Genomic DNA, 15,655 nt, shown 5'->3' with positions numbered 1-15,655 from the left:
ACACTGAAAGTTGTTTCCACCCACGGTGAAAACTAACACCATGGAAACTGTTGAGCTCCTCTTGGTTTTTGCAGCTCATCAAAATCATTGCCCTTTGCTTGATTTTCATTCTAATTCTTATGTTAACCCAGGTTGACCTGGAATAAGTCCTTTAATCACCAAGAAGCTCATGAACCTCACACAAGCAAAACAAAACAAAAATTTACAAGTCTGACCTAAATTTCTGGTTTGTCTTTTGAGGGTTGATGGCTCCAGCTTTTCTTTCTAATACTTGAGGAATTCAACATTTTGTCCTCATACTACAGATTGCAAGGAAAGAAGGGAAATAGCTGGAAACATATGTTGTGGGGGGACCAGGACTGCTTCTTTGACATAGTCATGAGCACTGGCAGTTCTCTAATTCTCAGAGCTTTGTCTGCAGGTGGCCTGGGGTCTCACCAGGAATGTATTAGATTCCTGTTATTCACAAGCTAAGTCAACAGTAGGAGAAGACAAGCTGAAATTTAGGTCTTCTTTACTTTGAAACTCCAAATGGGAGAGGAAAGTATTCCAAAGCAAACTGAAAAAAGATACCTGTTTAGGAATAGGAGAAGGCAATGGCACCCCACTCCAGTACTCTTGCCTAGAAAATCCCATGGATGGAGGAGCCTGGTTGGCTGTAGTCCATGGGGTCGCTAAGGGTCGGACACGACTGAGCGACTTCACTTTCACTTTTCACTTTCACACATTGGAGAAGGAAATGGCAACCCACTCCAGTGTTCTTGCCTGGAGAATCCCAGGGACGGGGGAGCCTGGTGGGCTTCCGTCTATGGGGTCACACAGAGTCGGACACGACTGAAGTGACTTAGCAGTTTAGGAATAAGCTCAATAAACAGTACAACTGTGACTTCTTAAATCTTCTTCATCATCTTGAGTCAGTTTACCAGAACTTTTTCTTGTGAACCTCTCATCCAATGTACCCGTTTTTCTGTAGGAAAGAAAGAAGTTGTTCTTGGGTATCATCTCATTCAAAATTAACTATAGAAGAGGCCGGAAAACCCTTAATACTGGAGGTCACCCTATATCATCCCAAGAGGTCACTCAAGACCTGCTTTCTCAAAGCATCTTTCTTAGTTTCTATTGGGCTATGAAGAGACCACTTTGCTGGGATGCCATATTGTTTATTATCTGGCCAGTATTCTTTCAGGGCTTCCCTGGTGTTTCTGACAGTAAAGAATCTGCCTGCAAAGCGGGATTTGATCCTGGGTTTGATCCCTGGGTTGGGAAGATCTCCTGGAGAAGCACATGGCAACCCACTCCAATATTCTTGCCTGGAGAATCTCATGGACAGAGGAACCTGGCAGGCTACAGTCCATGGGATGGCAAAGAGTCAGACACAACTGAGCACTAAGCATAGTATTCTTTCACATGTTTCTCCCTTTAATGAGTCATTTCACCACTTAAAGTGTTATATCCTTTCATTTCTCAGCCTGTCCTTATGATGAGAAAATAGAATGCATTTACTCTAATACTGGGTGAAATCAGAATCACTTGCTTAAATTTAACACACATGACACTTATTTCCTAAAAATCTGCAGAACTCTGTTAGAGCCAACTCTAGCCTGCTGTCTTTTAGACTGGAAAATTCAGGGTCTGACCAGCTGCCAGCTTCAGATATCTCTGCCCCTCTTCCTCCATCATTTGAGCTGGATTAGATAGGTAGCTAAGACCCCTCCCACTGCCACATCTGTATTCACATAGCTGTAGTCCTCCCAGCTGGCAAATTTTGTAGAAAGAAATGGGTTCTTTCTATTTTAATGAGTCTTACGTTTTCAAAATGCCGCCCTGTGCGTTTTGACTGGCTTTCTGCTCATGTCATTGGGGTATAAAGTCCTTTCATTTGCTATTTTTCCAGCTTTAAGAACTGCTTACCTGAAGCTCATTGAACTTGGCATCACCTCCAAAACACATTGCATAAGAAACAAAACCAGGAGATGTCATAAAGTAGATCTCAGAAGCTGGCCAAGCATCCCCTGGCTGTTTGTTTGCCAGAAGGTTCTCTCTTGTTCCAAGGAGAGAGAGGTATAATAAGACATCGAAAGGACAATTAAATTTCACAGCTTGGGGGAGATTTTTGAGAGCTCTTGTCAAAAATGTTCACACCTGTGGAACAGGCTGTTATGTTTTGTGGAGCCTGGTATTCAGCTTGAAATGCACCTGCCAAAATCTGAATGGCTGCTATTGTACCTTCTGGACTCAAAAACTGCACTGTCAGACGAGGTTTGCTGCACACAGATGGGACAGTTTAAAACAGCGACTATGTTGTTTGTAAGGAAATTAAGACCTTTCCTAGCCCTGTGGATGCTTTTTGGGGATGGAAAATGTTATAAGCATGCCTTAGCTGTGTTGCCCTGGCACTTTATTTATTTTTATTACCTTAATTACTTAAATTATACTCAAATATCTTAATTTAAATTTGAGTATTTTTTTAAAATCGTCCGTAGACTGTAATAGTAAACAACATCTTTTCAAAGAATCAGTTTCATCTGTGGACCCTAAAAACCACTAACATTATTCTCATCTTGGTATCTGAGGGCGTGTAAATCTTGCTGCAGAGTATATAGAGCTGATGGTACATGCTAAGAAGCAGACTCTTGTGACCACCCTTACCCTTAACATTTCTCATGAAAGAGGGCAATTTATTACTCAAAATCTTAATGTCAGTTAAAATCGTGTATTTGTTGTAAAAACAATATAATTGCTACCTAATGGGAACTTTTTTTTAAGTTAAGAAGCACACATGCTTAGCCCAAACCCATAAATCTTTTCTGTATGAATATATGCTAGGTGGAATCCTAGAAAATTGCAGCTAATTGGCTATTTTTTACCTACAAAAGCAGTAATTTTATATGATACTACCTAGTAGTTTACATAGTTGGAAACTTGGAGGATGGACAATTTTACTCGGATTTTTTTTCGCCTACCTTTCTATCAAAACAGTGTCCAATTTATGCATTGTCTTCATTTTTCATAGTTTAAATTTGTGTATCATCTTCCATTACATGGATGTGGGAAATAAGTTGTTTTTTCTTTTTCCTTATAAAAGAAAATACTCAAAACATCACAATCAGTACCTTCTCTCACATGGCCATTCAATTTGCTTGCATTCTTTTTTTTTCCTTAATTGGAGGCTAATTACTTTACAGTATTGTATTGGTTTTGCCATCCATTGACATGAATCCGCCCCGGGTGTACTTGCATTCTTGTGCTCTTTTTGTTTGCTTTTGGCTGTACTGGGTATTTATTGCTGCGCAGGCTTCTCTCTAGCTGCTGTGCAGAGACTTATTGTGGTGGCTTCTCTTGTTGTGGAGCAAGGACTCTAGGGCTCATGGGCTCAGTAGTTGTGGCTCCCAGGCTCTAGAGTAGTTGTGGTGCATGGGCTTAGTTGCTCCACCACATGTGGACTCTTCCCAGACCAGGGATCAAACCTGTGTCTCCTCCATTGGCAGGTGAATTCTTTACCACTGAGCCATCAGGGAAGCCCTCCTCCTGCTGGTTTTTAAAACAGGATCTTCTCCCACATCATCCATCCATCCATCTGAATTTTAAAATACTTTCACATATGAGTCTTTCAATACAAATCTAAGTGATAAAGGAAGTGTTAGTTCATGCAAGTATACAAACGTGCACACATGGTATGTATGTAGTTAAATGAATCTGTTTAGACAATATACCCTCCAAGTCAATGAACTTGTGTTTAAAGAAAACCCAACTCAGAGTCAGACACGACTTAACAACTAACTAACAAGTAGTAACAAAACTCCAGTGGGACAAGAAACCGTGCACCCATCAGGCCGTGCCACCTTCACCTGGCTCCTCTCTGTTCTCATCTGACTAAGACCCAGCAGATGACCCTCTCAATCTACTGTGACTAGTGCTTTGTCTCCTGTAACCAAGAAGCAAACTCTAGCAGTGTTGACCCACCAGAGGAAACCCTTTGCTCTTGCCCTAATGATACATTCCGGCAGGAAGTTCGGAGGAAAATAACAATTCCGGTGAAGATGAGGAATGGGGAATGGGAGGGGGGAAACAGCTTAATTATGATGAGCCTGGGGACTGGGGATGATGTCATTCTTTACGGGGACATTCACTGAAATGAAATCAGGTCATACACAATGATCTTGTTCTCTGCCCAGACGCATTGTGTTAACAAGAGATTACTTTGTGGTCACGCTTCTTAGGAGGGGTCTAAGGACCCTGTTCATGTTAAGATCTTCCCCAAGACATCTTTAAAATGGATAAGAAGGGCAGAACCATTTCATCCAGTGCTGAAAAATGGCCCACATTAGGTTTACAACATTTTTTAAGATCACTGAGTTTAGGATAGAGTGTCCGAATTCTTATAACATAGTGAATTTCAAGAAGCAGAGTGTAACAACACGGCTTGGTATCAGGCCAGAGATCTTAAACTGGTGCCCTTTTTGGTAGGATAATTCTGAAGTTAAAACGGAATATATTTCTCAGTAGAAAATTGGCACTTCCTGAAAAGAAATATTGCCTTGTACCATGGTAAGACATTTTTAGGACTGATTAATTCTGCTTGCAGAGGAAGCATTTGATATGTGTCGATCTCAAGTTCCTAGTACCCCCGATGGCGGATATATTCAATTTTAAGTTCCTTGTCTCAATGGTGTCCTGATTTCACCTCATTCATCTGCTTAGATTTCACAAGAGTGCATCACAATTACAAATGAATGTTAGATTTTCTAAGAAGTTAACCCTGGAATAGTTACATGATAGGTTCAAATCCTGTTATTAAAATTCTGTTGTATTGCATTAACAGGCTTCATACAAATAAGTCATTGTCTGAGACCTTTTTTAAAGGATATTTTTGCTGCGTGAGTCTTTTCAATAGAACTGAAACCTTGCAGCCTTTTTACACTGTCATCTGTGGTTTAGAGTATTTGTAAAACAAGGTTCGATTTTGGAAACCACTGGTATTCAGTTGCTTGTTTGTATCTAGGGACAAGGTCTTTCTCTCTCTTATAGAGTATACAGAGATGTAAAAGTAAAATTGGGTTAAAGTGGGAACTCGTATATGTCTGATGACTTTGCTCACTGATGACTAGAGAACTTGTGTGATAAGTTAGGGCAGAGGGGAGGTGATGATGTACATGTCACAAAAGTGTGTGAAAACTGTTGCAGATTGTGGCTATCAACATGGAAAGAGGCACATTTTGAAAGAATCCTATTTTGAGCAGATTTTGACATGAACTGCAGTGATTTCTGCTAACCTTATTTTTGAGTGCCAGGTAATTAGGCTATGGGGCTTCCCTGATAGCTCAGCCATTAAGAATCCACCTGCAATGCAGGAGACCCAGGAGATGAGGTTTTGATCCTTGGGGTCAGGAAGATCCCTTGGAGGAGGAAATAGCAACCCACTCCAGTATTCTTCCCTGAAAATCTCATGTACAGAGGAGCCTGGCGTGCTACAGTTCATGGGGACACAAAGAGTCAGCAACTGAGCACAAGTAGGCTATAGGACATTTGAGGGAAAATAATTATTTAAAGATTTTAAAAATAACCAAAATATTTCCCAAAAAATTATTTTCAGCATTATTAGGAGTTCCCAAGTTTTTAAGACAGTGTTTTTTTTTTTCTAGTTGGCATTAAAAAAATCTGAGGCCATGATCAGAAGTTGACAATGGCAGCTAAATAAGGCAAATGTTTAAGCAAATCCACTGCTTACAAAGAAAATCAATTAGGTGTAGCTACTTACAATTAATTTACCATAAAATTAATTTTAAAGTTATTTACTTTTATAGTTTTATCAAGAAAAGATTAGATGCATTTTCTGCATTAAAATTTATTTGTTTATTCTACTCTGTATGGCTGTCTGTAGGTCCAACTTCGTCTCTGTAAAGGGCACTATTTCATTCCTCCTTATGACTGAATAGTATTCCATTGTATATATGTACCACATCTTTGTCCATTCTTGTGTTGATGGATATTTAGGTTGCTTCCGTGTCCTGGCTATTGTAAACAGTGCTGCAGTGAACATTGGTATATCTTTTGGAATTATGGTTTTCTCCAAGTGTATGCCCAGGAGTGTGATTGTAGGCTCATATGGTAGTTCTACTTTTAGTTTTTTAGGGAGAATGGCATTGAAACATGTATATTATCATATGTGAAACGAATCACCAGTCCAGATTCGACGCATGATACAGGATGCTCGGGGCTGGTGCACGGGGATGACCCAGAGGGAGGACAAGGGGAGGAGGGAGGTGGGAGGGGGGTTCAGGAAGGGGAACTCATGTACACCTGGGGTGGATTCATGTCAATGTATGGCAAAACCAACCAATATAATATTGTAAAGTAATTAGCCTCCAATAAAAAAAAAAAGAAACTTCCATATTGCTCTCCATAGTTCCTGTATCAATTTACATTTCTATTAACAGTGTAGGAGGGCTCCCTTTTCTCCACATCCTCTCCAGCATTTACTGTTTGTAGACTTTTTGATGATGGCCATGCTGATTGGTGTGAGATGGTACTTCATTGTAGTTTTGATTTGCGTTTTTCTTATAATTTGTGATGTTGAGCATCTGTTCATGTGCCTTTTGGCCATCTGTATTCCTCTTTGGAGAAATGTCTGTCTAGGTCTTCTGCCCATTTTTTGATTGGATTATTTTCTTGGTGTTGAGTTACATGAGGTAAGAATGCCCTAACAGGGTTAAATCCATCCTACACTATTCATAGGCATCTGATCTGGCCAAACATGATGGTACTCAGCAATGGACAGGAGCCACGGGAGCACTAGCAGCCAGTTAGCATATCAGTGTTGTGCTGGAAGGGGTATGGATAGTCTATGGATAGCCAAAAAATCCTGGCCTACAGTGAGGGTTGACTGCAATTTTTGTTTACTCTATAATTTTCTACACAATTAGAATATGCTTGTCTCCCTTCCCTCACTGAGCTGTTATAAATATAAGATAAAAGATGTAAAAGTACCTCTGAAGGGAACAGATGTTTGGAGCCACTCAAACACGACCTATTACTGTTGGATTAAAAGGCTAAGATATTGCGTGGTATTCATTAGTTCCCATCAGACTGTTCTTTCCCAGCGCCTTATTTCTCCCCCCTTATTCTTTTAGTTTTATATCTCTTCCAGTAAACTAATCCCAATGTGTATTTTGATGGCTGGCAAAAATTCAAAAATGCTTTGCATACACAGGAGGCTATAGAATCACTCAGATTATAACTACATATTCAGTGCATTTAAAAGAAACTCTCAAAATGAAATACCTTTACTGGTTGAAGCATTACAAATAGGAGTGAAAAAATTAGCTCCTACTATATTATACACTTGGAGCTGTTGGAATTCAGGTAATGATTGATTCCGAGTAATCTTTGCGATTAGGAAAAAGATGTGCAAGTTTAACTAACCAAGAATGGGGGCTGTTGCTTGCAATATCTTGTTGACTGGCTCCTTTTGCATGAAAATGGATTAAGAAATTGCCATCATCTGCATCCCCTAGACAGAGGCCAGAGAGAAAAATTACATCCTTCTGCCCTTTGTCAGTGCTTGTCACAAGACCACCTTTCTCTTAGGGAAATACTCTATTTTCTGGTTGCTATTCCACCCCAAGCATTGACTTATAGAGGAATATCTTTCAAACGTCAATACAGTGTCAGTTCAGTAGTTTGTAAGGGCTGAAAGGAGAAGGCAATAGCAATCCACTCTGGTACTCTTGCCTGGAAAATCCCGTGGACGGAGGAGCCTGGTAGGCTGCAGTCCATGGGGTCGCTAAGAGTCAGACATGACTGAGCGACTTCACTTTCCCTTTTCACTTTCATGCATTGGAGAAGGAAATGGCAACCCACTCCAGTGTTCTTGCCTGGAGAATCCCAGGGACGGCAGAGCCTGGTGGGCTGCCGTTTATGGGGTCTCACAGAGTCGGACACGACTGAAGTGACTTAGCAGCAGTAGCAGCAAGGGCTGAAATGTCACTTCTAAGTGAAAGGAAAGGAACGTAGCTTACATTTCTAATTGGAAGTCCATCTTAGTTTAAAGGACTTTCTCTCTAACTAGGGAAATACTAAGACAGGCTTTGTATGGTACAACTTGTGTCTGGATGTAGGAATATACACTCAGAATGTGTGTGGAAGTCTCATTGAAGATTTCTCTCTGAAACCTTAATACAACACCTGTACCAGAGATTGTACATGAGAAATACCTGTATCTGGAAGAATATAGGATTTATGGAGGTCTCTTAAAAATCTATGATGCTTAAAATTTCTGGACATGGGAAATTTCCTATAATTAGAATTGTTGTTGTTTAGTCGCTAACTCATGTCTGACTCTTTACAACTCCATGGACCGGAGGCCTGCCAGTCTCCTGTCCATGGGATTTTCCAGGCAAGAATTGTGGAACGGGTTGCCATTTCCACCTCCAGGAGATCTTCCTGACCCAGGGATTGAACCCACATCTCCCTCACTGCAGGCGGATTCTTTACTGCTGAGCCACTAGGGAAGCCCATAATTAGAGTAATGTTACCTAATTAGTTAAAATGTCCCTAAAATCAGGCAGGGGAACTAGAGATCAAATTGCCAACATCCGTTGGATACTAGAAAAAGCAAGAGAATTCCAGGAAAAAACATCTACTTCTGCTTCATTGACTACACTAAAGCCTTTGACATAAATAACGGACTGGTTCCAAATTGGGAAAGGAATACGTCAAGGCTGTATATTGTATTGTCACCCTGCTTATTCAACCTACATGTAGAGTACATCATGAGAAATGCCATGCTGGATGAAGCACAAGCTGGAATAAAGATTGCTGGGAGAAATATCAATAACCTCAGATATGCAGATGATACCACCCTTATGGCAGAAAGCAAAGAGGAACTAAAGAGCCTCTTGATGAAATTGACAAGGCGAGTGAAAAAGCTGACCTAAAATTCAACATTAAAAAATGAAGATCATGGCATCTGGTCACATCACTTCATGGCAAATAGATGGGGAACAATGGAAACAGTGACAGACTTTACTTTTTTGGGCTCCAAAATCACTGCAAATGTGACTGCAGCCATGAAATTAAAAGACGCTTGCTCCTTGGGAGAAAAGTTATGGCCAACGTAGACAGCATATGAAAAAGCAGAGATATTACTTTGCCAAAAAAGGTCCATCTAGTCAAAACTATGGTTTTTCCAGTAGTTATGTATGGATGTGAGAGTTGGACAATAAAGAAGGCTGAACACTGAAGAACTGATACTTTTGAACTGTGGTGTTGGAGAAGACTCTTGAGAGTCCCTTGGACAGCAAAGATATCAAACCAGTCAATCCTAAAGGAAATCAATCCTGAATATTCATTGGAAGGACTGATGCTGAAGCTGAAGAGCTGACTCATTTGAAAAGACTCTGATCGCGGAAAACATTGAAGGCAGGAGGAGAAGGGGACAACAGAGGATGAGATGATGGATGCAGTCCATGGGGTCACAAAGAGTCAGTCACAACTGAGCAACTGAAAAGCAACTACAGTTCAGAAGTATTCCAGTCCTAAACACACACACACACACACACACACATGCATGTATATAAACCACAATACTGATAACTTATTCCTACTCTATAGGTCAACTCAGGGTTCATACAATATTGCTGTTATCAAAACCACAGACTTTTAATGCTTAATCACATTTTATCCACAGGATTCTTAAAATTCCCGTTTGTTTCTGACTGTATGTCTGGTTCCCTTCAATGAAAGGCTGCAGTTTTGTAAGAAACTCAGCTATGAATGCGATGTTGGTTCATTCTTTCAGTTACCTTCTGCAAGTCTACATTTTCATCTTTGTGTTTTGATTACACAGCCTACCAGATGAAAATAATAATTTGATCTGAAAAACTGCAATGCTGGGACAGATTGAAGGCACAAGTAGAAGGAGGCATCAGAGGATGAGATGGTTAGAGAGCATCACCCATTCGGTGGACCAGAATTTGAGCAAACTGGGAGATAGTGAAGGACAGAGAAGCCTGGCGTGCTGCAGTCCATGGGGTTGCAAAGAATCGGACACGACTTAGCAACTGAACAACAACAACAGCGTGAATTTGAAGGAGCCCTTAAATTCTAAGATAGGATAACAAAAGCTGGTTCATTGTTGAGGGACATTTTTTCAAAATGATTATACTTATTTAAAGCCAGAGTGAGATGATGTTTAGAGAGCAGTGATTTAAGTTTGTGGTTCCAGAACTGTTCAAAACTGAAGATTTTCTTTCACTTAGTTTTTCTCCAACATTTCCCTCCTTGATTTACATTCCCCAGCTAAGAATTTAATGTGAACCTTTGCCAAAGCCTCAGGTTCCACCTGGTTTGGGGTTGAAACCACATGAAGCCACTGAATTTTGCATAGTTTCCATTTGAAATGATGTATCAGCTTAGTTTCTCTTTCTGTATGAGCCAGGCTTACAGGAAACTTGGCCAGGCTTTTGATAAACCTGTTTGGAGTTTTGATTTTTATATCAGACCCTAAAATAGGTCCACTCACCTTGTTCCATCTTCCGAAAAGCTCTTATTATAATGTCCCCAGAGTACATATGGTAGTTCCTAGTGATTGATGCACAGTTACATTTTGTTTTAGTATAACATGGGGAGAATTTCTCAGCTACTTAGAACCCACTCTGATTGGGAAACCAGTTAAACTCTGTAACAGAAGCTCTTACAGTCAGGCATAACACTTTAAGGAAAGAATTTTTTCCAAAGTCTCAACAAAAGGGTTTTCACGTAAATAGCTCAGTTCGACCAGGTTAATTCACTTTTTTTTTTTTTGTTCCTTCCTCCACTTGTGCATTCATTCATTCAACAATTATTCATCAACACCTGCCCCACAACATGCCAAGCCTTGTTCTAGGTGCTTGGGATTCTTAGTGAACCAACGAAGTATTTAGAGAGCCTGACATTTGTGGATCTCAAGTTTTAGTGACAGAATAGAGAAAATAAAATGAAGCATAATATATAGATCAAATATATGCAGTATATTAGAAAGTAGTGCGTACTATGAAATAAAAGAGAAGATTAGTAAGAATCATAGTCGAAGTTGGTAACAATATTAAAGAGGGTTCATAGGGAAAACTTTATTGAGATGCAAGATTAGAATAAGACTTGAAAGTGGTGAGGAAGTAGCAGCCAGATATCTTTTTTTTTTTTTTTTCATTTGGCTACACCACGCAGCATGTGGGGTCTTAGTTCCCTGACCAGGGATTGAACTTGTGGCCCCTGCATTGGAATTGCAGAGTCGTAACCACTGGACCAGAGAAGGCAATGGCAGGCCACTCCAGTACTCTTGCCTAGAAAATCCCATGGATGGAGGAGCCTGGTAGGCTGCAGTCCATGGGGTTGCTATGGGTCGGACACGACTGAGCGACTTCACTTTCACTTTTCACTTTCACACATTGGAGAAGGAAATGGCAACCCACTCCAGTGTTCTTGCCTGGAGAATCCCAGGGACATTGGAGCCTGGTGGGCTTCCGTCTATGGGGTCGCACAGAGTTGTACACGACTGAAGTGACTTAGCAGCAGCAGCAACCACTGGACCACCAAGTAAGTCCCAGCAAATATTTTGAGGAAGAGAATTCCATACAGAGAAAATAGCTACAACAGAAGTCCCAAGATATGTACACATTAGAAGAATCACACGATGACAGAAATAGAGTGAGGAAACAGAGTGGTTAAAAAAAAAAAAATGAGGTCAACCAGTCACAATAGGCCACCATGTGACCTGTGAGCCATGAGAAGGATTTTGGCTATTTCCCAGGATGAAAGGGAAGTCACTGCAGGATTTCTTACAAAGGGATAGTACATTCTGATTTCTATTTAAAAACCTGTCTCTATCTGTCATGTTGAGAATAGCCTACAGATGGGCAGAGGTAAAAAGAGACTGATTACAAGGCTACTTAAAGAGATAAGAGTGCTTCTGATTTGATGATAGCCAGGGAAGCAGTAAAAAGTAATCAGATGCTAGCTATCTTTGGGGGTGGGCAGGAAAGAAAAGAAAAGAATCAAGGATGCTTCAAAAGTTTTGGCTGAATCAACTCAAAGGGTGGAATTGTTCCTTGAAATTAGAAAGGCTACAGTCAGAAGAGTTCTGGGGAGGAAGATCAGGGTTCACTTCTGGAAATCGAGTTCGAAGTGTCTATTAGACCTCCAAGTGGAGATATTGTTGAGTCAGCAGGCATTTGGATTTATGGGTCTGTGTTTGGGAACAGAGGTTTGCATTTGGAAATCATTAGCATCGTAACAACAAAGATGAGAGTGTAGACTGAGGAAAGAAGGAAAGACTAGCCTCTGTGGCATTCCCACATTAAGAGGTCAAAGAGAAGAGGAGAGATTAACAGAAGATCCTGAAGAGGAACCCAGGGAAATGAGGGAAGAAAAAGGATGGAGGCGTTTTCAGCTTTTTGGAAACTGAATTAAGACAGTGTTTCAAGGAGGAGAGTGAATAACTACATCTCTAGATCCAGCATGATGAGGGTTGAGAACTGATGGTTGGGTTTGTCTCCTGGGCGGTCATCAGTGACAAGTCTGAGAGCAACTTCAGTGAAGTAGAGGGAGAGAAAGTCTGATGGCAGTGGACCTAAGAGAGAATGGGGAAGTGAAATTAAGACAGAAATATGGCGCCTTTTCCAAAGAGTTTGCTGCAAGCACAGCAAAGAAATGTGGGCATCAGCCAATGCCAGAGCAAGAGGTCAAGAAGGTTTGTAAAAGATGGGGAAAAAAGCATATTTCTATGCTGATGGGAAGGATGGGATTTGGGAAGGAAGATTGATGATCTTAATGAAAGAGAGGAGGGTTGCTGGAGCTAAGATTTTTTTGAATAAGCAAAAAGAAGTAGAAGCCAGTACGCAGGTGTTGAATTGGCTTCAGACAGTGATAGATGACTCATCTATTCTAGTAGATGATAAGGCAGGATATTGGAGCAGAGAAAACAGTAGGTGAGCTGTCTTGGGGAGTGGAATGGGAGGAAATTTGTGGAAGTTCTCTTCCAGTTGCTTCTATTTCTTCAGTGAAGTTTGAGAAGGCAAGGGTATCTGCGCAGATGATGGGGGAGGAGTGTTGAGGATGCGAGGAGAGGCAAGGTGACATCTTAGAGCATGGAAGGGTGGTTGGACGAGGAGGGTCCAGTGTGGTTGCCCAGCCACACTTAGGCCCGTTCTTTGTTTAGTGACACAGGTGCCATTGCGGAGCGGGCAGGGAGTTGGATGTCACTAGGGTCATCCAACAAGGATGGCAGAGTGAGTGAGGGAGGAGGAAGTGGGTCGAGAGTCTTCACAAAGACTCAATATCGTGACTGTGTAAAATGACCTTGACCTGCTCAGGAGGGAAGGGATGATGTCAAGAGAGGAAGGGCTGGCCCAAAGGGATTGGATCAAAGGACTGAATAGCCCTGCCACTGGGTCAGAGAATTGTTGGGGTTGGAATTGTGGAAAGATGACAGATGTCCAAGGGCTGGAGGTGTGAAGTTGAGATGACAGGAAGGGTACAGTACTAGTCCGGTACTGCCAAGGGCTGGTATTGACTACATTGGCCCCAGGAGTAGCTAGGGTAGAGGAAAGGTGGTCCAGAAAGGTAGAGACTATGGACTGATCAGCTCACATCACAAACTTTGAAATTTCTAAGAGTTCAGACAGTTTAATAGTGGAGGTGGGGAGGTGAGAGTGAAGCGGAAGCTAGAAATCACTTAGAAATGAGGTGGAACGTCCTGGGCTCAATCTATGGAAGTAATAAGCTATGTAATCTAATAACATGAGCTAAAATTTTTCGTGCCTGCGTGTCCAACTCTCTACAACCCCGTGGACTGTAGCCCACCGGGCTTTTCTGTCCATGGAAGTCTCCAGGCAAGAATACTGGAGTGGGTTGCCACGCTCTCCTCCAGGGGATCTTCCCGACCCAGGGATTGAACCCGTGTCTTTTAAGTCTCATGCATTGGCAAGCAGATTCTTTACCACCAGCACCACCTGGGAAGCCCATAAGATGAGAAATAAGAAAGCACACAGACATAAGGAGGAAGAGAGAGATGCAGGCCAGCTGGCGGTGGGCTGGCAGAAGTTAAGAAAGATTTTAATGTAACAGTCAGTGGATATACCCAAACTTGCATTCAGTTTTCTAATTTTCAACTTTCCGATTATTAAAAGACAGCATGGTGCTGCTGATGCTGCTAAGTTGCTTCAGTCGTGTCCGACTCTGTGCAACCCCGTAGATGGCAGCCCACCAGGCTCCACTGTCCCTGGGATTCTCCATAGTTAGCCACAAATCTGGATAAATCATTGCATTTCATACATAGCAACATTTTCCCAGAAGGAATTTTTTCACTTTCCTCTGCTAGAAACTATCAAGATGCCCAGTAACTTGCTGCTGCTTGCTTTACAGTGAAATAAACAGAAAAGTCCTTAGAAAGGTGTCAAACAAAAGAAGCACATAAAAGGAATCCAACTTAAGCATAGGTCTAGGCTTGCTTTGTTGTTGCTGTTGTTTTAGTTAAGTCATGTCCAACTCTTTTGTGACCCCGTGGACTGTAGCTCGCCTTTCTCCTCTGTCCATGGTATTGTCCAGGCAAGAAGACTAGAGTGGGCTGCCATTTCCTTCTCCCTAAAGGCTTGCTTTGTGGCAATAATAAACCAAGTATCTTCTCTGGAAAAAAGAGCTGAAATCTCTGAAAAACAGTGGATGGTGCTTTATATGTATAGTGGTGGCTTTATCACCCACCTTTTGTTGCTTTGCATTTTCTCCTTATTCTAGCAGAAGTTCATTCAGATGTGAATTTATTTGGATGATATCCATTATGTTTTATGCCTGTGAAAGGTGATGGCTCTGAGAAGACCATCAGATTTTTCTATTTTCATCATTATGCCATACCCCATTCTTGATGACATAGGAATATTTGGAAAAAATTTCCTGAAAGTCAGGAATGACACCCTGGTCAGATTCAGTACAAATCTGAGCCCACTGATTCTCAATAAGGGCTCAGTGGGACTGAATCTCTGACTGTTAATCCTGTTTTAAGTCCCATTTTACAGTGGAAACAAATTCTGTTTTCTCTGGAGTGAAATCAAGAAAGGTGGTCGGGGAGAAATTCTCTGGAGTGATTTTCCTTTTCATGTTTATGAGCCGTAACTTTGCCTGTGGTGCCTAAGGGCAAGGATGACACCAGCTGACTCGTTTTTAAAAATTAGTAAAGCAGAGGAAGGGCTTCCCTGGTGGCTCTTAGTGGCAAAGAATCCACCTACAATGCAGGAGACCTGGATTCTATCCGTGGGTCGGGAAGATCCCTGGAGAAGGAAATGCAGCCCACTCCAATATTCTTGCCTGAAGAATCCCATGGACAGAGGAGCCTGGCAGACTACAGTCCGTGGGGTTGCCCAGAGTCGGACATGACTTGGCGACTAAACAACCAAAGCAGAGGAAACCTCCTTCCTTGCACTTTTCTAGGAAATCAAGTAGGAAGAAAGAGTCAGATGGGGAAAGAACATTAAGTAGAGGGTTTTCTTTTAATAAATTAGGATCTTGCTTATACTTTACTGTAGATAGCAATTATAGATTACAATGAGTTTTCCACGTGGCCAATTTTATATGAAGTGAATTCTGTGGACTTCACTTGAAATGGCAGATCTCAGTCATTCATTCA

At 41.4% G+C, this 15,655-nt stretch overlaps 1 protein-coding gene across 1 annotated transcript in view; it reads left to right on the top strand.

The window, feature by feature from the left end:
- The window catches only part of SULF1 (sulfatase 1), a 193,947-nt gene that overhangs the window by 42,646 nt on the left and 135,646 nt on the right, over positions 1-15,655 (top strand). The gene's annotated exons all lie outside the window — the stretch shown is intronic.

This window comes from Moschus berezovskii, chromosome 16, assembly GCF_049115385.1.
Source record: "Moschus berezovskii isolate FMDL1 chromosome 16, NW_MosBer_1.0, whole genome shotgun sequence".
NCBI lineage: Eukaryota > Metazoa > Chordata > Mammalia > Artiodactyla > Moschidae > Moschus > Moschus berezovskii.
This window is presented reverse-complemented; position numbering and strand designations above follow the sequence as displayed.